This window comes from Jaculus jaculus, chromosome 8, assembly GCF_020740685.1.
Source record: "Jaculus jaculus isolate mJacJac1 chromosome 8, mJacJac1.mat.Y.cur, whole genome shotgun sequence".
Taxonomy (NCBI): domain Eukaryota; kingdom Metazoa; phylum Chordata; class Mammalia; order Rodentia; family Dipodidae; genus Jaculus; species Jaculus jaculus.
In genome coordinates, this window is record NC_059109.1 from 43,868,769 (window position 1) to 43,893,626 (window position 24,858).

The window sequence follows — 24,858 nt, forward strand, 5'->3', positions numbered from 1 at the left end:
TGCACAAAGTGGCACATGCATCAAGTTCATTTGCACTTGCCAAGAGGTCCTGGTGTGCCCATTCCATCTTCCCTCTCTCAATCTCTCTCTCTCTCTCTCTCTCCCTCTCTCTCTCTCTCTCTGTGTGTGTGTGTGTGTGTGTCTTCCTCTTTCTCATTGCAAATAACAAATAAAATATTTTTAAAAATTGAGCCTTGGGCTGGAGAAATAGCTTAGCGGTTAAGGCACTTGCCTGCAAAGCCCAAGACCCAGGTTTGATTCCCCAGTACCCACATAAGCCAGATGCACAAGTTGGCACATGTGTCTGGAGTTCGTTTGCAGTGGTTGGAGCCCTGGCCTTCCTATTCTCTCTCTCTCAAATAAATATTTAAAAAATACAGTCTAAAAAATTCTGCCTTATGTTCTTTGAGTCTGAAAACAGAAATAAGAAATAGCACTTGAATAGCTAGTGACAATTGCTTTTCTCTCCTTTGGTTTGTATTATCATCAAGTAGACACTTAAAAAAACCCAAACATTAGAAGCAAATGCAGTGAAGAAAAGGGCTTTTGCCTGGTCGATTCTCTATCCCTGGGGCCCGGTGTATCCTCCATGCTGCTCACGCAACACTTGGCAGATGAAGCAATGAGCGCACCCAGGAAGGAAGTGCGCAAGGCCCTTTTGAAATACTATTTGCTTGTTCTGACATTTTCAGCTTGGGTCTGTGTTAGCCAATCTCACAAAGGGAACTTGTCACTCGAGAGACATCCTTTCTTGGGAACTCTCTCAGTCCAGCATTCAAAAGGAAAACAAAGCCTGTGAATGAAACTCTTGAAACGGGCAGGGAGCGTTCAGGTGGACGTGACTCCGGCTGCTGGCCCAGGTGGATACTGTCATTAGAAGTTAAAAATAGTCTGAGGCCTGGGTAGTGGTTTGAAGCTAAGTGTTAGTTTCTTTCATATTATAATTAGTTCTAGCTTGCCACCTGGCAGACAGAATATGCAAATGTAAAGTACACCAATTCAGGTTGAGACTTTTGAGCAAAAACTCTTGAGCTCCATGTGCAGCAGACAACGTGACTTGATAGTGTGCACATCAGTGCATGAGTGCATGGATACGTGTATCCACAACGGAGTGTGTGCACAGTACACAACAGGACTTGATAGACAGTGTGTAATCAGTGCATTGTGAGTGCATGGATGAAGGTGTCCACAACTAAATGTGTGTGCATGTGGCCAGGCAGGACAGAATGAATCCCAACAAACTCAACCTTCAGCCTTGCTAGCTTAACCAGGGCCACCCACCAGCTCTGCAAAAGACTGCTGGATGGACAAGAATGTCTAAGCCAAGTGAAAGGCCCAAGCATGCATTTGTCTTTGTTTCATGTGAGTGTGAATGTGTGTGCACATGTGTGTGTGCTTATGTAAGTGACATGGGTGTGGAGGCCAGAGGCTAACCTCTGGTGTTGTTCCCCATGAATGCTGTTTGCTCATTTTTCTTTTCTTCTGTTATCGGTGGCGGGGGTGGAGTGGGGTGGCACGGAGTCTCTCATCAACCTGGATCTCACCAATTAGGCTGGCTGGTGAGCCCCAGGGACCTGTCTGTCTCTGCCTCCCCAGTCCTGGGATTACAAGCATGCACCACCACATCCAAAATTATATGCAGTTTCTGGAGATCAAACTCATGAGTGCAGGGCAAACATTTTACAAACTGAGCTATCTCCGTGACCCTACATTTATTTCAATCTCCGGAAAAAGTCCAGCTCCTAACACTGACAGCTTTTGGGCTTTTAGAAATGACAAAGATGCTACCAAATACTTCCCTGAAGGTCAACTATCCTGTAAATTGTTCATAATCTATCACTTCTAGGTACCACGTGCTTTATTTTTATTTATTTATTTAAGAGAGAGAGAGAGAGAGAATGGGCACACCAGGGCCTCTAGCCACTGCAAAAGAACTCCAGATGCATGCGCCACCTTGTGCATCTGGCTTATGTGGGCCCTGGGGAATTGAACCTGGGTCCTTTGGCTTTGCAGGCAAGCACCTTAACCGCTAAGCCAGCCCCACCTCTTGCTTTCCAATGGGCCAGACCTGACAATTTATGAAGACCTTTTAACTGCCTGGAGGATATGCTCACTAATAGTAAGGAATACTTATTGTGCATATTCCAGGTACTCCAAGCATTTTACAAGTGTTAAGCCATTTTATCTTTAAAACAACTCTAAGAGATGGGTATTACTTAGACACCACTTTCCAGATAGAGAAACTAAGGCACCAAGAGGGGAAGCTATGAAGAATCAGCTGGCAGTGGTGAGGCAGAGATTCAAACCCACACAGATTGGGCTCCAGGCACTTCACCTCTATCTCAAAGTAGGTAGCTTTCCCTGCCTCTGTACCTCACCACTGCCCAGCTCCCAATGTTCCTGAGTAACTTGAAAGTGAAGGGTGAGGCAGAAGAAGCATGGACCACAGACCGCCTTCAGAGTGGATGGTGACATCCAAGGCAGGGCCTGGCTGTGCTGCGGGTGGTTTCTAGAGAAAGGCCATCTGCATGTGGGTCCTAGGAAGCAGAGATCCCTGGGCTTCAGGATCTACTCTGACTTAGGAAGCTAATATCAAACAAGCTCTTCCAAAATAAGATATATTAAGAAGGCTTTGTTGAGCCCTCTGGTTCTGTAACAAGTCAAAACTCTCCGAAGCCCCTCCTTCCAAGAGACATGATGTGCTCAGTGCAAGACATGGGCTGTCAGAGGTGAGGTTTTAGAATCAGAGAGAAGTCTCCAGTGACCCAGGCCACCCAAGCCTAGAGAGCACCCGCCAATGGCAGGCTGTAAGCCAGACAGAGTGATCCCTAGGCCTGGTATCCAGGAGTGTGGTGTACCCACATGGGCATAGGTCTGCTAATGATCTAGTAGGAAGATCAGGGAAAAAAGAGGCACCCCAGAATGTCTGTACCCTACAAAGATAGACTGTAGCACCAAGCGTATGAATGGCAGTAATTCAACCTCGCTCAGACTTGCTCAAAGCTACTTCAAGCCCAAACCCTACCACGTACTACAAGTCACACAGCTATTTAACCTCAGCCGCTGGGAATTGTGGGACTTATTAAATGGGGTCTGGTAAATATTTGATCTGGAGCTTAGCAGATCATCATTAGACCAGTGGGCACTGCCTACCTGCCTCACGCAGCAAAATACTAGGAGGTCAGCACATTGCCAAGCACCCTTTAGAGGCAAAGAAACTGAGGCACAAAGAGGTGCCCAAGGTTATCCAAGTGGGAGAGTCATAGTCCCAACTGTTGCTGATTCTGCTTGATTCTTACTTGGACTCTCACGGCTGACCCATTGCGCCATTAATCTGATAGTTTCGTGGGAGACTTTCAGATCAAGAAGGATAGGTCTCACTCGTAAAACTCACCCAATTCAACACTTTGCTTACATGGTAGGGTCTCAAAGAAGCACATCCTAGCCACCCGTCCCTGCACCTGACTAGTTCTTGTTGGCTGGTGCAATCCAGTGGTGAGCTGACAGTAAGTTCCAGCTTTTAGGAAACAGGGTTGTTCTTCATGTGGATGACTCTGTGCCGAAAGCATGGGAACAGCTTGGGGAAAAAAAAAAAAAAAGCATATCCTTCCCTGTCCCACCCCTCTGGTCATTTCCCAAGTGGTAGAAAATCAAATCGGCATTTCTGATAAGAAACCATCATGTAATTTTCACTCAAGTTGCTATTATCAACATCTTCCCAAACCTGCCCAAAAGGTGAGTGGGGAGGCTCCCAAAGCTGAGGAGTGATGGAACTGAGTGACAAGGAGTTGTACCCCAGGAATCAGAGAGCAGGTTGTGGAGGGGCCTGTGACCCGCAGAGCTACGTAGGCAGCCACCCGCCCGTGGGCATGTGTATAGGGATTTTGGTGGAGTAGCATTCCCGAGGGTCATCGTGGTTTCTCAAACTCTGACTCAACCAGGTAGAACAGTTATAAGAAATTATCATCTCCAACGTCCTGTCTTTTCAGGAATCAGCAATTCAGGGATTTGGATGTTCCGGAAATTCCTGGTGAACTTGATGACAACAGGGCTTGTACCTCTCTTTTTTACCATTTCATCCCTAGCACCTCAAACAGCTATATTTCCACAGAGCAAATGTTGAGAAAATAAATGAATAACTGAAGGCATGAATAGAATATTTTGTTTCCATATCGGCTCCCCTCCACACCAACACACATACCAAGTAGACAGACTTCTACACACAAAAAGATCACCTACCCCGTCCCCCCGCCCATGGATCCAGAGTCCCCAGCCAGGCTATGGTGAGACTTCCCTGCTGGACACTGAAAATGTCTTTAGCCTAAAGCTTTATTTCTATGAACAGTTGCTGCTATCCCAGAGAGAAAATGGTCCCAAGATTCTGTTTTGTTTTCTTTCAATTTTTGTTTATTTATTTGAGAGAGAGAGAGGGAGAGAGAATGGGCGTGCCAGGGCCTCCAGCCATTGCAAATGGACTCCAGACACATGTGCCACTTTGTGCATCTGGCTCATGCATGTTCTGGGGAATCAAACCTGGGTCCTTTAGCTTTGCAGGCAAGCACCTTAACTGCTAAGCCATCTTTCCAGCCCTGCACCCCCCTTTTTGGTTTTGTAACTGCCTTTATTTGTCTGCACAATCACTCCATCTCTTCAGCATGCTCACATAGGGTCACAGGGCATTTCTGGGGCAGATCTATTGCGAGAGGACAACAGGCAACATGTCCATATGAAGGCTATCAGAGAATGGCTGACAACCACCCACTCTCTGCGTGACTAGCCCAAGAGAGGCATCTGGCTCCCTGACCTTCCCTTGAGGATCAACACTTGCTCCTGGGAGCCCCTCCCCCACAGGAATAAGACATTTTCCTGCTGATCTGGCCCACGGTATAGAGAAGCTGCTTTATCTTAGAAGTGGGAGTCAGACCAGTTCCTGCCACTTAATAACGGGCCTAGTTCCCATGGCTCATGTATGGCTTGTGATAGCATCAGCGAGCACAGATAGCATTCGTTCTGAGTTCAAGGTTATCAGCATTTTACACATTTTATTCTCATGATAACCCTGTGCGGGCAGCCTTTTCTATTATCCCCATTTTACATGTGAGTTAACTGAGTTGTTGAGAAGTCTTTTAAAACATGTATTGACTTTTACGTTTCATTCCAGTATATTCTATCTGTGGGGCATGATCACCCCTGAACCCTTCTACCTTCCCTAGTCCCACTTTTACTTTAACTGTCACGTCATATGTACATACAGGGTCGTAGATATCGACATAAAATCCAGAAACAACAAATGAGAGAAAACATATAACGACTTTCTGAGACTAGCTTAGTTTGTTTAGTGTAATTATCTCCAGTTGCATACATTTTCCTGCAAACAATGTGACTTTATTCTTTGCTGTGGCTGGAAACACTGCATTGTGTACATAAGGCACATCTTTATCTGTCCTTCTGTCACTGGACGACTAGCTTGGTGCCATGATTTAGCTACTGTGAATACTGATGTAATAAACATAATGTGCAAGTCTCTCCGTGGTTGGTTGACTTGGAGGGTTTTTTATGGGGAGGGGGTAAATACCCAGGAGTAGTATAACTGGCTGTGTGTGTGTGGGGGGGGTGTAATTTGTACTCAGAGAGAGAGAGAGAGAAAAGAAAGAGAGAGAGAGAGAGAAGGAGAGAGAATGAGTGCAAATAAACTCCAGAGGCATGTGGCACTTTGTACATCTGGCTTTATGTAGGTTCTGGGGAAATGAATCCAGGTCTCCAGGCTTTGCAGGCAAGTGCCTTAACCACTGAGCAATCTCTCCAGCCTTATTGTTAGTGGTGTTTTTTTTTTTTTTTTTTTTTGGAGAAACCTTCATGCTGACTTCCATAGTGGCTGGACTTTCTTACATTCTTAGCAGCAATTTATGGGGTTCCTTTTTGTCTACGTCCTAGTTAGCATTTGTTGTTATTCGTTGTTTTTTTTTTTTTTTAATGACTGTCATTCTGCCTGGGGGAGATGAAACCTCATTGAAGCTCTGATTTGTCCTTAAATAAAATATCTTAAGTAAAATAACTGAGGTAATCCCTTTATAACGTTAAATGGTAACTTAGGCATGGAACAGACCCCTAAACTGCAGGATCCCCACTTGCTCTCAGTGTGGTTTTGAAAGTGTGTAGAGGCAGTCTACAAAGGAGAGCTCTAGGGAAAAGACCGTGGGTTTACTGCATATGATCCTAAGATGAAAGCTCCCTTGATCTTGAATCATCAAGCTTGGGTGAAAGACAGGACTTCACCCAGGGATGGGCTAAGGGATGCACCAGTGGAAAACAATCTCACGAATGGAACTTGCACTCAGGGAAGTGCAGAAGCCTCATCATTCCCAGGCTATCCTCAAAAGTGAGCTGGTTGCCTCTCTCTGATTCGACCCTTTGCTCTTCCCACAGTACCCTTGGGAGCTGAGAATCCAGTCTCAGCTACAGTTCCCACCTCTGCCCTTTACGGCCTGGGTGTTCTGCCAAGTCCAGACAGAGCTCAGGTAAGGAGAGTATGGTGGGATGCAGGTTTGTCCCAGGGCTGGGTCATCACACTAGAGACTGTACTTGTGACATTCGGAGATGCCTACTGACGAACCCCAAACTCTAGGCAGCCCAAGGAAAGGCTGCAAACAGATTCAGCTGGGGCCTGACAACCTTGGCTGATTGGAGCTTCTAGGAGCTGGCCACACAAACCACGTGGGTAATGAGTGACAGCCCAAGGCATTGGTGAGCATGCCACAGGGGACCCTGCTGCCCACAGTGACACAGACTTGAATCACAACCTTACTCTCCTATATATGTGCCTTCTTGCCTCCCCACCTTTGCCATGAGTATGAGAAAAATAGCCACCACCCGACCTTAGAGACCTTAAAGGACCAGAGGCCTTCATTATCTCCCACTCTCTCTTCCATGGCCTCTGTAACTTCTCTCATGGAGTCTGTGCCCAGACATACCCCTTCCCCAGAAACTCATAAGAAGAGCCACCTGGCTTTTTGTGACCTCTCTTTGGCTTTGGGACTCCACTATACCCAGCCCGGGGTATGGTGCGATACATCTCCTAATAAAGTTTTATTTCTAAAAAGGCATATCATCTCAGTACCTCTCATCAAACCAGCCTGCGCTCCTGCTTCTTCCCCTTATCTAGCGTACAGCATTTTTCGTTAACAAGCCAAGACTCTATCGCCATCGTCTTATTTACTGAGCTCACATACAGTTAGGCGACTCACGAAGCTAGCAGCCCATCTGCTGAGAAGCAGAGAGGGAAGGGCAACTTTTAAACTAGCATTCTTGGGCTGGAGAAGATGGCTTAGCAGTTAAGGAGTTTGCCTGTAAAGCCAAAGGACCCAGGTTCAATTCCCCAGGACCCATGTAAGGTAGCGCGTGCATGTGGAGTTCATTTGCAGAGGCTGGAGGCCCTGGCATGCCCATTCTCTTTCTCTTCCTCTCTCTCTCTCTCTCTCCTTCTCTCTCTCAGATAAATAAATAAATCATATATAAAAAACAGCATTCTACCAGGTGTGGTGGTGCACTCCTTTAATCCCAGCATTCAGGAGGCAGAGATAGGAGGATCGCCATGAGTTCGAGGCCACCCTGAGGCTACATAGTGAATTCCAGGTCAGCTGGGCCAGAGTGAGACCCTACCTTGAAAAACAAAAAACAAAAAACAAAAAAACAAAAAACAAAAAAACAAAAAAAAAACCAGCATTCTTTCTAATTATATCTTCCATGGGAAAGACAATCAAAAGAGAGCTTCTCAACAAACTCTCCATGGATGAAGAGAAAATAAATTAAAAAATGACTGAATATGGTCCCTATACAGCTACAAGGAAAGTAGAGCCTCAGAAACCTGTGGCTGTGACTCCTGACCCCTGCTATAGCGTGCTTGGCACCAAGTGTTTTCTATGACAAGTCTGCACAGGCTGTTCCCAGTAAAGCCACGGTGTACCGTCATGAAGCCATCGTTCTGCAGAAGATCTGTTCCTCCCTTATTTGAAGTCTTCAAAGCCTAGAAGTTTCCATCTGTCAGTCTTTCAACAAGTACCATGTCTGCTGCCGCCAGACCTGACGGTCTGAAAAGGCTGGCAGCCTTCCCACTGCCCTCACTCCACTCGTCTCCATCTTCTGATGCCCATGTGATGGGAGCCTGCTGAAAGGGCATATTGTTTGTGACTCACTTTGAATGAAGCCAGGATCACACTTGGTGGCCAAGTCGCCTTTGGATGCCTGGTGCGGACCCTGAGTCTCGAGTGACTCAGTCTCTCCCGGAATTGGCCCGGAGGTGGGTGAGGGTTTAATGAGTAGAGAAAAGTCATGCACAATCATACCAAGGGAATTTCCTCTAGAATGTGTCCCGGGGATGCTTTCAGCTGAGCTATTCATCTCTTGGCACTTAAAGGAATGGCACCCTGACCTCACAGTCTCTCTTGTCCCTTCTGCCTGCCTCCTGTTTCAGTGTTGGGAACCCGGGCACCGAGGACCCCATTTACTAAGCCTGGATCCCACAGTTTTCATGACAGAGAGGTTATGCTCCTCAGTGTTGCCTTATCACGCAAGAATTCTATGAGGCCAAGTGGTCTTTGGGAAACAAGTAGACAGGAAGATAGATGAGAGAAAGAAACCACAGAGTGTAGCCCTGCCTGCTGTCATGGCAACCAGGAAATCCACTGGCCTAAAAAACTTTGTTTTCTTTTTTGGATCTTATTGATTTAGCAGATTGGCTAGCACAAACCCAGGATGTGGTAAATGAACTGAAAAGAGCATCTCAGGAGCCCATGTAGGGTTTTTCTTGATGCAAGTAGAAAAAAAAAAAAAAAGATAGTTCCACTTTGTTTTGTAATCAGACTGGGAGGCATCATTACTGCTGCATCACCTAATTGGTGAGCAGTCACTTTCTGCTCAAGTGGACAGCTAGCACCTTGAAGAAATGTCGCATGGAGAGATGTACCTCGTGCGAGTCAGGAGTGAGAAAGTCACAGGTGGTGTGAGCAGGATAAATCAGGGAATCATGATATGCCCATGAGCCAGGGGCTCCCATCAGGGAATGCAATGTCCGGGTTCAAACTTAAATCCTATTCACTATAAGCTATGCGACCTTGAACAACTCACAATAGCTCCCCTGGGCATACCTAGTCTTCCTACTCTCTGATGAACTAATAATATGCTTGAAGTGCATTATATATTGTACGAAAATGCCTTTATGTAACTCAGTACCATGTATGATGAATAATATATGCCAATGGTGAGACTTTTGTAAAAGAATAACATACTAACATTATAAGATACTAACTAAACAGAACAATTACAAACAAAGAATCTCACATGTAAATAAAATTATTTGGTAACTTGAAACAAAAAAAGCTAGGAGACCTTTGGAGTTTGTGAGATAAAAGGAAGAGGGTGGCTGTATACCTGAGACATTTTTCAGGCAAATTGTGTAGTTTCTCATTAAAATTCTAATAAGCGTGAAGGAACCTTTGGCTTCACCCTCTGCAGACCTGAATGGATCATAGTGCAGACCTTCATCCTCTTGCCAGGTAGGAGTTACCTTCACCAGGTGAATAGGAATGCTTTCAGACCCAGAGCAGCCCTGTGAAGTCCAGAGAACGCTATGGACCCATTTTACAAATGGAGAATTTGAAGACCAAAAAAAAAAAAAAAAAAAAAAAAGATTCAGAGAGCAACTGGGACACGCCAGGTCTATGGAACCCCTTCATGTCTCTGTGGCGCCGCTGCCCTTGGGGTCCTAACAGGGGCAGGGCAGCACTCAGAGAAGACAGTGATGGTGCCCGGGACCTCTCCCCGACCCTGCTGCGATGTGCCAGGCTAAATCATGTTGGGTCAGAGAAGTGCACGCAGGCCGAGCTGTCCCAGGGGGATCAGGAATGAGGACAGCAGACCCCAGACCTGCTCGCTGCTCATTCCCACCCAGCACCCTGCCTCCCACCCCACACATTCTGGCAACTCTACAATTCCCTCAGAGTTCTGTGGACCATTCTGGAAAAACACTGTGGTAGAGGCCAACCACAGCGATGATAGCCCTCACTTATAAGCCTTGCACTGGATGTGCCGGGGAGGGGCGGGGTGGTAGGTCACCTCTCACGATGGCTGTAGAAACCGACAATCTGAGCCAGTAACACAAGGCCCTGCATCTCTAAGTTTCACATCAAACGCATGGAGTAAGAATGCTTTAGAAATAATACAGGCCGTCCATGAGTGCTTTTGTACTCTTCTTTTTCTTAAAAAATTTTTTGTTTATTTTTTATTCATTTATTTGAGAGAGAGAGAGAGGGAGAGAATGGGCGCGCCAGGGCCTCCAGCCACTGCAAACGAACTCCAGACACATGCGCCCCCTGGTGCATCTGGCTAACGTGGGTCCTGGAGAATCGAGCCTCCAACCAAGGTCCTTAGGCTTCACAGATAAGCACTTAACCACTAAGCCATCTCTCCAGCCCTTCTTTTTTTTTTTTTTAAATCAATGTATGTGTTTCATTTTATTTATTTATTTGCAAGCAGAGAAACACAGGGAGACAGAGAAGAGAGAGGATGGGTGCACCAGGGCCTCCAGCCACTGCAAATGAACTCCAGTCACATGTACCACTTTGTGCATCTGGCTTTATGTGGGTACTGGGGAATTGAACCCGGGTTGTTAGACTTTGCAGGCAAACACCTTAGCCACTGAGCCATCCCTCCAGCCCTTCTTCCTTCTTATAGCAAGCATAAAAGTACTGTAGAACTTCAAGTCCTGAAAGATCAGCACCAGCTCACCCTGCAGAGAGGCAACAGTGAAATCAGGATTGCCAAACCACTCTATGGAGCCTGTGCTGGGTAAACAGTGAACTCGGCAAAATTTAAAGAAACAGAAACTGAACAGAGATTTACTGCCCTTCAAGATGCAGCCATCCAGACCAGATGGGGCAAGGGGGCGTGGTAGGCCAGGTCCCACAGAGTTCAGCACTCTACCTCATGTTCACTTGCATGTTAAGCCCCTGCTATGAGCATCTGCTTGTCCCAGGCAGAGAGCTGTGGCTTTGGCAAATGGAGCTTTGGTTTGGGAAATGCTGGCTCTGGCTCCGACCGCTCCGTGCTGCAGAGCTCCTGCCTGGGCGTGCAGGAACATCGGCCCTGTGGAATACCTACCATGCCTCTGCTAGCTCCTGCACAATGCCTATCGCATTTAAACTCTCCAGCAGCTGCGGGAGCTATGGTCTATAAGCATCGGTAAGCTTTGCTCATGCGCAGCAGACAACGCTGAAAAGTTAAGGAACCTGTCCAAGGAGGAGCACTGAAGGCATAAGGCAGACTCCCTTCCTTTTCTCTCAGATGGGAATGTCTCTCATCTCTACGCCCTGACTTCAGGCAACTCCAGGTGAGAAGCCCTCAAGGGTCTGACCAGTTTGAACACCAGTGAGTCCATAGGCTGATTCCGTGCAACTGTGGCTGATGAGCAGTGACTGATTAGTACTTTCTCCTCTTAGGCTGCAGCCAACAGATAAAAACAAATAGCAAACACTTCATAGAGAAATCCACACTGCAATGAGACTTAGGAGGCCTACGCCCAAACAGGATTCCTCTCACGACCAGTAACAAGAGGCATGGATTGGTTCCTGTTGGGCTACGGCACAGCCGTGACAAACAGAATCTAGTTTAGACACTAATTAGACTAATTAGACTGGTGCTTTTAGCCCCCCATGCTCCCCCACACTATCAAGACAGAACAACTTGGGAGGCTAAGGCAGGAGGATCATGGGTTCCAAGCCATGTTGGAATATACAGAAAAACGTTTCAAAAAAAAAAAAAAAAAAAACGAAAAAGTAAATACATAAATAAATAAGCCGAACATGATTCTTATCCTCACATTATTCTTTTCCTCTTCAACTACATCAACTGTGAGGTGACAAGCTGATGTTTGCTACAACCGAGGCATGGCATTGACTCAGCAGGGTTCTCGATCCGCACCGACACCCAATCTGAAGTCTTGGGAGCTTGCCAGGTTATGTCTTAAAATACCATCTCTTTTCCCATTTTGTCTACTTATTATCAGGTCCTAAGTGAACAGCTGAGTGTGTGCGTGCGTGTGTGCATGTGTGTGTGCGTGCATGTGTGTGTTTGTGTTTGTGTGTGTGTGTATCTTTTCCTGTGCAAAGAACTTCACAGCTATCCACTCTGCAGATTCTATTGAGAGGTGTGCAAATCTTTCAAAGCAAAAACAGGAAGCCGGGCGTGGTGGCACACGCCTTTAATCCCAGCACTCGGGAGGCTGAGGTAGGATGATCACCCCGTGAGTTCAAGGCCACCCTGAGACTACATAGTGAATTCCAGGTCAGCCTGGACTCGAGTGAAACCCTACCTCAAAAAACCAATATCAAAAACAAAACAAACAAACAAAAAAAAAGAGCAGCAGGAGAGGCTAGACTGTGGTGATATTTTAAAAATCTGGGCCAAAAGATTTCCAGGATTCATACAGCTCCAATTGCCTTGTGAACTAAGATCTTGTAACCCATCCCTCTCTCTGCACTTTCAACCTGTGAAACCCCATCTATAAAAACAGATACCAGTCTCAAATGCCAAACTCCAAGGACTCCTTTTTAACAAGAGTTTACATCCAATTCAAGCCACAGGGTTTAGATCAGAACCTGTACCATTTATCACGTGCTCAGAAGGGAGGGGCCTAATGTAACTAACTGCCTTGTTGTTAAGGAACAAGGCTTATGCAAAGGCCCAAAAGTTTGGAAACAAATAACCGCTTCTATCAAGTTGTCACCGCAAATAAGGTGTTGATTTTCCTTCAACTAAGATAAGGGAGCATACTAGCAAAGGCCCATTCTTTCACCAGAGAAAGCTCTGGATTTCTCTTGGTGAGAACAAATGGCTTCTCCTTGTGAAATCTGTGACTCCCAAAGCACCCATCATCCTACAGGGCATGGCGCCAGGTGTCAGTTTACAGTACCATCCGTAAGATAGGTGTGTATGCACCAGCTATGACCCTGGATGCTAAGCAATACAGATAGATGCCCTGCCACCAAAGAGCTTACCTTCGTAAGGAGGCCATAGACAGTGAACCGGTAAGGCATTAACTTATACATGAAATAGTTTCAAGTACCAATAGTATCATACGGGGGGGGGGGGCGGGGACACTATGGGAAAATGACAGGGGCAGAAGTGACAAGTGATCAGCGTGTCTCATGCTCACTCTTCTAGAGAACTGTGCGCGTCTTCTATTTATTTGTCGGCTTGTTCTTTATGGGGCCCGGGATGGGGTCAGGTCCCTGGGATGGGTCCTGTCCACTGTCAACTTGACTGGGTTTGGAATCACCTAGGAACACACCTCTGGGTGTGCCTAGGTGGGTGAGTTGAGGAGGAAACACTTATCTGGCTATGTGGGAGCCTCCCATGGATGGGGGTCTGGACTGAACAAAAAGGAAATTAAAAACATTAAGATTCCCTAGTGCTAAGACTCAGCAGCATGCTCCTGCTGGCATGAACTCTGCTATGCCTTCTTCCTTGCCATGGTGGATCCTGCCCTCCTTTTCTTGGTGGGGAAGATATTTGAGGTAGGGTCTCACTCTAGCCTAGGCAGCCCTGGAATTCACTCTGTAGTCTCAGGCTGGTCTCAAACTCCCTAGTGCTGGGATGAAAGGCATGTGCCATCATGCCTGGCACCCATACCCTCTTAAACTATAAGCCAAAACACACTCTTCTTCCCTCAAGTTTGCCTCTTGTCAGGCATTTGACCATAGCAAGGAGAAAAGTAACTAATATTGCTGGCCAAAGAAAATGCCTTCCTCCCAACAAGAAACTGGATTTACAGTTCATTTCTGCCTTCCAGGGTTCATAGGATGATCCCCTTAGAATTTGGACTCAGTAAGACAGATAAGAGAGAACCAGTAGACAAAGGATATGACAACTGGATGCTCTGGCTTTGGGGACAAGGGCTAAATTTGGGTTATAAACTGAGTACAGCGTTGGTGAAAGTAATGGCTGGAAATTCTGGGTTCCAGAGGAGACCAACAGAACGCAACTCTGGTATATCCAGTTCCCTGTCCCCACCCCGTAGTCTCACAGTAGTCTCCCGGCTGCCCACCATCTGTGTTATTATCACTTTGGTTACTGGAACCTGGGAATGGGCGGCGGGATTGACGCCCATAGTAGTCATGATCCTTGTCAGAAAGCTACGTCTCTGCTATGTAGAGCTTGCCACAGCGAAATAAGGGTCATAGTCACGCCCTCCTCCTGGGGTACTTTTAAGGAAATTAAATGAAGACACACAGCAAAGCACTTGGCAAGGTACCTGACTCTTGAAGTAAAGCGCCTGGTACTTGCTGGATATTGGCCAAGTTGGCTGTGTCTTCAAAGCAACTTGCAGCAGGTAAAGTGCCTCTTATGCTAACTTGATTCTTGGTCAGCTGGCCAGGCACTGTATTCTTGGCCGCAGCCAAGGACATCCAGACCGCCAGCTAATTAGAAGCCAGTGGCCTAATTACCCAGTTGTACGAAATCTGGCTCTACAAAATGTGATAGCATGATAGATAATTAAACATAGATAGATAGGTAGGAAAATAGATGTATATGTACATGGATACATAGGATTGATATGATCTAATAGATTAAAGAAATATAGAATGTCTAATAAGAGTCTATAGAAAATAATTCTAGGATAGGCCTGCCTTTAGTGGTACTGATCTACAGTGTCAGGGAGGGAGGGAGGAAGGGAGAGATAGATAGATAGATAGATAGATAGATAGATAGATAGATAGATAGATAGATAGATAGATAGATAAATGGTTGGTATGGCTCCAAATAAGAAGTGTCTTTGGCTCAGTGGGGGCATTAACCTAACAGTTCAGTGGCATAGAGCTTAGTGTTGATCCACTGTGACCACTTGAAGAGTCATTTCTCCTCTCTAGATCCCAGTGTTTTCATCAGAGAAACAAGTGGTTGAATTTGAGGGTCTTTGGGTCCCAACCCAGCCCTCTGTCTCTACAAGTCTATATTTCTTTCTGACTCTTCAAACACTTCAGGACTTCCAGTGGCTCCCTCGTGCCTGCATGGCAGTGGTGTTTGGCTCAGCTATCAAGGTAGCTATGGCATAGGTAATGATTGCTTCAACCAGGGTGGACTGGCCAGTCAAGAGAAACAGTAGACAAAACAAAAGAGTGCTCCCAGCATTCTGCTCTCAGATTACACCAAATAAAGCCTTCCAGCACACAGAGCCCAGAGCCTGCCCATTGGGGAGGCAGGGAGAGAATGGTTTCAATTAAGATGAACACAGCACTTAACTGAGTTCCTTACAGTCTCTTCCGAAATGACTACAAACCTCCCCAGTGCTCCCTGCATGAATTTCAGCATTTTAGGCCAACTCAAACCATTTTTTTTTTTTAGTACTGAAATAGTCCTCACATGAGGAATTGCACGATAGGCCTCACCTGAACACTGGGGAGCTAGGGTACTCCCAGTTGTCTCCCTGAATTTTGGTCATCTTAGAGGCCCCACTGCCCCTGGGTAAAGCAAGGAGAAGAAGGTCCTATCACCCTCTTCCCTGAAGATGTCTGCCAGTCATTCTGAATTGTTTGCAACCTCTCAATGAAACAGAAAAAAAAATCTCAATTCTTATAGGAAAAGAGAGAGTCCTTGAATTTTCACGGTCTTCAAGTCTTGGAGCTAGAACAGAATTAACCCCACAAAGCTGAACTGGAACTTGCGTTGTCTGATAGAAGAGCTCTGAACTGAACTCAAGCCCAGTCACAGCAGATCTGAGCCATCTTATGCAAGTATTTCCTATCTGTGTGCCTTGGTCTCTTGGCCAGTGTGATGGCTCTGGTGAAGTTAGGTCACATGTTTCTTCTATACACATTTGCTTGGAAGGGCTGACGTAAGTTAGACAATGTAAATACATGCAAATCAGCAACAAGTCAGAACTCGGGCAGCTTCTTGGTAAATGTTCTTACACAGGAAGAAAACTTCTTGAAAACTGCCCTTGGCCCGAGGGAACCTGTGGGCCCTGAATCTATGATGCACTGACATCGTGAAAGTGAAAGGTCTTTTTTGTTGTTGTGTTTAGATAATCTGCTGTTTCATTCCAAATGACAGTCTAAAACATAGTCAGACTCTCAAGCAATTAAAAGGTACACAAGTCTTATTTCTGAAATGTGGCCAGGACTTCCATTCTCTGGAGGAGAGCAGAACTAAGCAGTTAAAGGCTTTTACAAGAATTTCTGGCACTGGAGGGATGGCTTAGTGGTTAAGGCATTTGCCTGCAAAGCCTAAGAACCCAGGTTCGAGTTCCCAGGACCCACGTTAGCCAGATGCACAAGGGGGTGCATGTGTCTGGAGTTCATTTGCAGTGGTTGGAGGCCCTGGAGTGCTTATTCATTCTCTCTCTCTCTCTCTCTCTCTCTCTCTCTCTCTCTCTGTTTTTCTCTGTCAAATAAATAAGTAAAAAATGATAATGAAGAACAGAATTTCTGGAGGGGTCAGCACCCTGGTAATAGGCCTTCTGGGGGAGGGTATGGGCTTGGGGAAACTCCACAAGAGCAGGAAGTTTCCACATTGAACTTCCCCTTCAGGGCCCCTTGGTACTCTTAAGCGAGCACTGTAAAGAAAGGCTTCTACCTGAGAAAGAGGCAAATGCCCCTCCTCCTCGGGTGGCGGGGCTGAAGGCAGGAAAGTGCGATCCTGTTGAGGCAAGCAGCCGGGGAGCTGGACCGTAATTGTGCAAGTAAAGACAGGACCTGCACGGAGCTCTCGCCAGCTACAGCAAAGGCTCTCGGAACACGGGAGGCTGCCTCATGTGGGTGCAGTCAGCACTCTGGGCTACTAACCCTACCCAATGAAATGAGACCTCATTTAGGGATAACCTTATGCCCAGAAATGGAAAGAAGCTGTTTTCCCAAGGCAACTGAAAGCCCGTCTCAAGGGTGGCAGAAGCAAAGCTCTGGCAGAATGGGGAAGGGAGAGGCAGAGGACTGTTAGCATTAGAAGCATCACGGTTATTACTGCTGAACGCTTGCTCCATGCCAGGCATGCCAGCAAGGGCTTCATGCACACTGTCGGTTCTTCAGCCATGGGTATTATAATTCTATTTGAAACATGACAGAAGCGAGGTGCAGAGAAAAGTTGCTTAAAGCAGCGGAGTGGCAGGGCTTGGATCCAACTGGGACGCCAGGCCCTACATTGCTTTCTGAGCCTACAGGATACTGGGAAATCCCAGACTCGACTATGCGAGCTGAGGTAAACATCCTCAGTGCTGTCCTTTAGCAAAAAGGTAAGACACTCCCTGCCCGCCTGTTTGAAGAAGGGACCGTTTCTGAGCGTCTTCCAGCAGATCTGGGAAGCTCATTTGGAGAAGAAACCAGATGAGTTTCCCAAAGTTTTCAACCATGCAAACAATGCAGAATACAAAAGTGGCCGTTGATGCTAACTTTCCAAAGCACAAACAGGAAACTCCAACACTTGACAGGGCACCTTTCCCATACCAGGAGACACAGCCCAGAAGGAAGCCTTGGGGTTATCTGAGAATTCCTGTTTGGAAGAAGAGAGAATGCTGCCCCAGACATATCCCTGACTGCTCCTCCTCCTTCTCCAACAAGAGAGAGTCTGGAATCTCTGCAACTTGCTGCCTTAAACCTTGCCCCTACCATCTTCTTTCTAAAAGGAGAATGTTTTCTCCCTGTCTTTCACATCCGCCTTGAAGGGTCAGATGCTGTATGCACCTGATTTCCCATGTGTCACCCTGAGAGGAAACCATGGAGTGGATTAGTTCTTGGGTGATGGCATTCATGGGTGGGGGTACAGGGATTGGCATGGCACGCAGCCAGAAGAAGGAAGCGGGGAGAAAGATATAGCCTTCTTGCTGGCCTTCCTTCACCTTTTAAGTACTTGATTCTTTTTCCAGTAGGGATAGACAGACAGACAGATAGATGGATGGATAGGTGGATAGGTAGAATACAGATAAATACTCAAAAGAGATGATAGATGATAGGGATGATAAACACAAACACCACAGATAGAGATATAAATAACAATAGATCAATGACAGATGATAGAAAATGGGCTAATGAGCTGGAGAAAAGGCTTAGTGGTTAAGGTGCTTGCCTGAAAAGCCAAAGGACCTAGGTTCAGTTCCCTAGGACCCGTGTGAGCCAGATGCACAAGGTGGCACATGCATCTGACGTTTGTTTGCAGGGGCTGAAGGCCCTGTTTGGCCCATTCTCTCTCTCTGTCCTCTCTCATTACTCGCCTCCCTCCCTCTTTCTCTCAAACAAATTAAAATTTAAAAAATATTTGGGCTGGATAGATTGCTTAGCAGTTAGGGCATTTACCTGCAAAGCCCAAGGTCCCTGGTTCAATTCCCCAGGACACATGTATGCCAGATGCAAAAGGTGGTACATGCATCTGGAGTTTGTTTACAGTGGCTAAAGGCCCTGATGCGCCCATTCTCTCTCTCTCTCCAATAAGTAAATAAACACGACATTTAAAACAAGAAAATGGGCAGATGATAGATAGATAGATAGATAGATAGATAGATAGATAGATAGATAAAAAGAGTTTTAAGAGTTGAACTTGGATCTCAGCCTAAGCCCACCAAGGCAAACCCCAATCCCAGCAGATCCGTTCCAGTGCTAAAGCTTATATGACTACAGAGAAAGGATTTCCAATCCTAACCTGATTCATTCCAGAGGTTTCCTCTGGTGCCTCCACACGCTTGGCACTTTGCTAGCAGGATGAGGGCAATGAGTCTGGCAGGTAAGATCACTGTCCTGATGGAAGCTATGACACAACCACAACAGACATTAAACAAGGCCACCGCACGGCGTGACGCGGATCCCCACAGAAGCACAAGGTGCTGTGGGCACCAAGAGCTCCTCCTAAGGAAAAGCTTCTCCCCCCCCCCATGGTCCGCAGGGGAAGCCTCCCCTGGGGAATGCCATTGCAGCTGGGAACTGAAGGATGGATTAGGAGCTAGTGAAGCAAGCTAATGTTTAGCCAGTCATATAGTCAGGAAATTCACTTCAAAATAAAGCATAAGTCATGTTGGTTTAGTAGAATCCATTTCCTCTAGCTCTTTCATTATTAGATGCAGAAAAGAACTGGCCTCCTTCCTGTGCAAGAAACAATCACATCTATGAGGTCCGTCTTTAAACATCCTTGGCTGGGCTCATAAACCTTCTAACTTTGTTTAAGTGATAAAATAAGAATGGAAAAAAATCTTGAAGACTGCTCCCGGGATTTTAGATTCATAACCTAACTTCACTGAGACAGGGAACTTGCCAAGAAAACCCTCCAGTCTGTTTTGGGGCTTGTTAAAATGTTAATATCTTGACCCTTGAACTTTGAACTCCAGGGAATTAGGAAGAAGGATGTCTTTGCCTATGGAAGAATAGTTATTTATATAAAATTGAATAGTGGTCTAGAGAGAAGGCTTAGCAGTTAAAGCATTTGCCTGCAAAGCCAAAGGATCCTGGCTCAATTCTCCAGGACCCGCATAAGCCAGATGCACAAGGGGGCACATGTATCTGGAGTTCGTTTGCAGTGGCTGGAGGACCTGGTGTGCCCATTCTCTGTCTCTGTCTCTCTCTCTCTCTCCCTTTTACTCTTTCTCTCAAATAATTAAAAAATATTAAAAAAAAACTTTTAATTGAGTGATCAACTTCAGACTGAGGCAGTGTGGTGTGGCAGATTGGACATCAACTCTGAAATCAAATCCTGAATCTGCACTAATGACCTATGATCTTGATCACAGTGAACTGGGGAAATCATTAAGCTTTTCTATGGTACAAAAGAATAATAATGCCAACCACAAAGTTAATATGAAGACTGGATTCGACAACAGATCTAAACACACTTCACACACATTAAAACACTCCGGTGGAAAAGCGTAATAGAAAGGAAGCTGCCCCTCTCCCTTGGGGGCCATCATCTCAAACCTGCAGGAAGAGATACTCATCCAAGGTCATGGCAATTCTTTTTTAATGGATCGTGACAGAAAAGTGATCCTTGTACAGGGTGCAGCTCCAGCATTGCTGAGATGGGTTACAAGCAACGAGTTTCCAGTAATAAAGCGCTCAAGTATACAAAAGATGGGCTGGTTCTTATAAATTATAACAAACCTAAGGCTATTCCCTGATACTTTTTTTTCTTTTATGGGAGAAAAATATAAAATTACAGCTATTATGATTACAAATAAGCCATAGACCACATGAGCCTCAAATTGTAGTGTCTCTTATGAATTCTACCCGTGAAGTGTATTTCAGGAAAAGGTAGAGGATGTGGCTTGGGAAAAGAAGAAATTAGCTTTTTTTTTTTTTACTTTGTCTCAGTTTGAATCTCAAACCACAATTCTACTAGGTAGATGGACACCTTTAGGTGCCTTAGTTGTCATAACAGATATTGCTACTAATGCAATACAGTACTAATGGAATCCAAATTTTGCCCAGAAATCCTGACCTTATACTTCAGGGAATGGAGGCCTAGGCTCTCAGCTCAAGTGGATGGATTATGGCTGGTCCAAGGAAAGCACTATGGCTAAGTTCTCCTTACCAGTGTGATTGGCATGCATAGGTATGTGATCTCTTTGGTTCAATGAAAGTGAAAAAACAAAAATTAAGGAGCTCTGGAGAAGCCATTTCTCCATCTCAAGATATTTGCTAATGAGCCTGGATATATTTTTTTCACAGGATGCATGGAACTGTTGGTAGCCAGCCTGTGGGCATGAAGAGGGCTAACTGCAGGCAGACAGATCACAGGAGTAACAAAGTGGAAAGTAGAAAGAAAAAGAACATCCTGGGTCTTCACAGTGAGCTTCTGAAACTGCTCTACTTCCACATGCGTTATTGTAAGAGGTACGTTATGAGGGCTGACTGCTCTGTGAGTCACAGGGGTAATCATCTGGCTGCCCTGACAGGTTGCATGGCTTGATGTCTACATGGCAATGTGACCTCTGGTCAGTCGTGACAGCTGTAATTCCACCCCTATATCGCCCGGACAAGAAGCTCATTTAAGTGAAAGAGGATGAGAAGCATGCTATCATCATGATCAGGAAAATAACTTCAACTCTGTTCTCTTTGTTAAATTTAGTTTTGCATGTAGGTATGTATTGATATGGATATGTATGATGTATGTATGTGCCAGAGGACACATGTGGAGGTCAGAGGACAACCTTGGGGCATCTGTCCTCTCCTTCCACCCTGTTTGAGAGTTTCTCTCATTGTTTTGCCATGGGAAGGCCCATCTAGCTGGCTTGTGAGCTTTAGGGTTCTCCTGGTCCCACCTCTCATTGCCATAAGTGCACTGGGAAAAGTAGATGTGTACACCACTTTGTGTCCAGCTTTACATGGGTGCTGAGGAATCAAATTCAGGTTGGTAGCCTGGCATGTCAAGCACGTTTAACCACTGTGCCACCTCCCTAGTCCAAATCAATTATTTTTTTAACCAGGCATGATTGCTGATAATCAAGCATTTCAAGTTGTTGATGCTTCTATGGATTGTTAAATACTTTCATCATCTTGTATATTTTTTTGAAAGTATCTTTGTTATCTTTATTTTTCAAGGTAGGGTCTTTAGCCAAGGCTGGCCTGGAATTCACTATGTAATACCAAGCTAGCCTTGAACTCACAGTGATCCTCCTGCCTTGGCTTTCAGAGTGCTGGGATTAAAGGTGTACACCATCATGCCCCGATGAAGGTATCTTAAGTGATGCTTTTGTGTTGTTTTTTTCTTACCACATCTATCACAAGTCTGAAAGCACCTGCTCTTGTCATCTTCAAAACAATCACCAGTAGCAAAGGTGATACAGCAGTTAACCAAATGGCTATCCCAAATTCCTATCCCAAAGCTCAACACAGGGCATGATCCCTATGCCCCAGCACCTGCATGACCATTAGATGTCATTCATTTAGTATACACAGGTTCATCGAACCCCAATTCCAAGCTTCTGCCACAAAGCAAGCCCAGAAACTTCCAATAAAACGAATGGCTTTTAGCCCTATAGCCTGGCTTAACACTCCCCATCCCAAAGAAAGTCATGAGAATTCCTAACAGGTTAAAACCCCTTCCAAGCCAAGTGGCACCTCTGTTTCTTCAGTTTGCATTCCTTTCCCCTCCAACATGTGCTTCTCAGTCACTTTGTGGGGTGTCATGATTCTTTCCCCACCACTGCCTATTGCAGAGTGGACAGGATAAACCAGGAGTTTTCTGGATTTGTAGAATTTCATTTTACTTGTTCTGTTACTCACATGACCCAGGAATGGGGCAGCCAAAAGAGGGCTTGGTTTGGTTAAAGTTGCTGTGGGGGACTCTGATCCCACCCACCAGACTATATCCCTCACCCTCCCAGCTGGTGGGGTTCTAGCATTTGGTCTCTTAAGGAACTGAGGGGTCCTATAAACACAGGTGCTGCTGCTCATCCTATGGGGCTCAAGAAGCCTTGATGAGATGAGATCTCCTGGCTGTGCACCCTTAGATCTTGGGCTTCTTCGTAACACTTCCCACACCAAGACTAAACGAGGCCTCATGCCCTGGTTAGTGTCTATCTCTCAGGCAGACTGTAGTTCCATGAGACTGTCTTTCTCCTTTAAAGTTGTGTTCCCATTGCCTAGCAGGGCAGAACACGTATTGCTAAGCATATACAGTTGACTCGACTCATGGAACACGTGCTTATTGCTCTGGGCCTTTGGCTCCAATTGCTCATTGCATCCAAAAAGATCAAAGAAAATAGCACATAAGGACATGCATGACAGCATAAGGACATGCATGACAGCGTGCAAGTCCAGCAGAGTGAGGGCTTCCAAAGAATGCAGTCACTCGCGCTATCTCCCAGTGGGCCACTAAAACGCAGTTCCCTGTAGACTCCTCTCCTTTCGTACTTCAAGTCTCCCTGGCCTCTTGTTTAATACTTTCTCTTATTATTGCCAAGGGAGATATGGCACGAGGAATGGTCTGAATGTCAGAAGACCCAGATCTTGCTACTAACTAGTTGTATGACCTTGGGAGAATGCTTGAAATTCTAGAGGCCTCCTTCCTTCCTTGGTTTATCCAGTAAGAACATAACTTCTAACACCCTCTCTGACAGGCTAGCATCTTTAGCATTTTGTCCCCAGGTTATGGTAATTTCTCTCTTAAGGTTTTGCTTCATTTATCGGTTTTAGGAGCCAAACTTTAGTGCTGCTGCAGCCTGTGCCTTCCCATGTGGACTGTCAGACACCTCAGCCCCCTTCCCACACCGGCTCATCTCTAGCACTTTCGTTGAGTTACCCCAGTGAGAACATTGTGACTCGTCCATGGCAGAGAATCCCAAGGCCCTGAAGCCTGGATGCACTTGCGTGCCTCAGGAAATGGCTCATCCAAGAAGCCTGAGCCGAATGCTGGGCCCTCCAAGATAAGAAGGGCACGGGCAGCTCTGAGAAGACTGGTGAGCATTCCAAAGAATCCAGTTTCAAAGATTGGGGTCAACCAGCAATGGGAGACACAGATAAAGGTGAAAGTTACCTTGGGTAATAATGGCACCTTGTAATGCCTCTACCTACCAGCACAAAACACTTTCACACCAGCAGCAAAGGTGGAGAGGTCTAGGGGAGGCAGAAGGATTATTATCCCCCGGGGTGGTTCACACAGTATATTGAACCATTAGATAGATAAAGCCAGTAGCCCAAGGTCACACAATTAGGCTTTCACAGGTTGGGAATCAGAGCAGAGTTTCCTAATTTTACCCAGGGGCTAAGGCTAGTAGACTCTCTGGATGAAGCCCTTTGTTTATACCTTGGTTCTGTCTTATCTCGCCTGCTCAGGTAGTGAGCCTGTTTGTCCCCTTGGGAATGAGTAGCAGGGGGAAACTTGAGTGGCTTGGCATGGGCTGGCCAGCCTGAGCTCAGAATTCAGCTTCTTGGCTTGGATGCTACTGTGAGCAGAACCGAGTGGGGCCAGTGTGAGGAATGCCACCGCTTCTGCAAGCTGCCAGTGGCAGCTGAGAATGCAGACTCCTGGACTGATAGAAGTTGTAATTAACGTTGCATGCACAGCCCTTTCATCTTCAAAGTCTTGCTTCACGTTAGACAGTTATCCCTCCTAGCACCCCCTCTCATGGGTGAGGCCTCATTTTGGTCTCTCAGTCTGCAGATGGAAGTGATGTGCAGAAGGGGCCCTTTACCAGGACGCCTGGCCTTGGTTTAAACAGGAGAGTCATGGCTCCCAGCACCTGACTTGACATGGGGTGACAGGAAACAGAAGAAGGCATAAGAGGCCCAACCCATCTTCAACTAAGAGGCTCTTTTCATGCTGCTCATAAGAAGGTGGAGTCTAAGAAAAGTGGGCTGGAGAGATGGCTTAGCGATTAAGCGCTTGCCTGTGAAGCCTAAGGACCCCGGTTCGAGGCTCGTTTCCCCAGGTCCCACGTTAGCCAGATGCACAAGGGGGCGCATGCGTCTGGAGTTCGTTTGCAGAGGCTGGAAGCCCTGGCGCGCCCATTCTCTCTCTCTCCCTCTATCTGTCTTTCTCTCTGTGTCTGTCGCTCTCAAATAAATAAATAAATGAATAAATAAATAAATAAAAGAAGGTGGAGTCTATGGTGTGGCTAACTGTCAAGATTCAAGCATGGCTCCCAGAGGATTCTACCCATGTTTCAGAGACACAAACCAGAGAAGGTTGCCCCTGTCATATGGTTCTGTCAGCGCGATAGCTCCATATTTGGCCCATGGATCACTAGTCACTAACGGATCATGATTCTCTTTGTTGCTGTGTCAAGGTTAGACTTCTTAGCAGAGCAGTCCAGGCAGCCTCCAGTAATCAATGAAAAAATGCCGAAATCCACTTGTTATTATTGCTACAGGACTTGCTTGGGATTGGCTTAAG

General features: G+C 46.0%; 1 protein-coding gene and 1 non-coding gene across 7 annotated transcripts in view; one reads left to right on the top strand and one right to left on the bottom strand.

The window, feature by feature from the left end:
* Cd44 (CD44 molecule (Indian blood group)) overlaps positions 1–24,858 on the bottom strand; it is a 97,475-nt gene that overhangs the window by 61,611 nt on the left and 11,006 nt on the right. The window lies entirely within an intron of this gene.
* Positions 3,449–3,579, top strand: LOC123463209. The gene has a single exon (XR_006638800.1). It is a non-coding gene; the product is annotated as a small nucleolar RNA SNORA65 (small nucleolar RNA).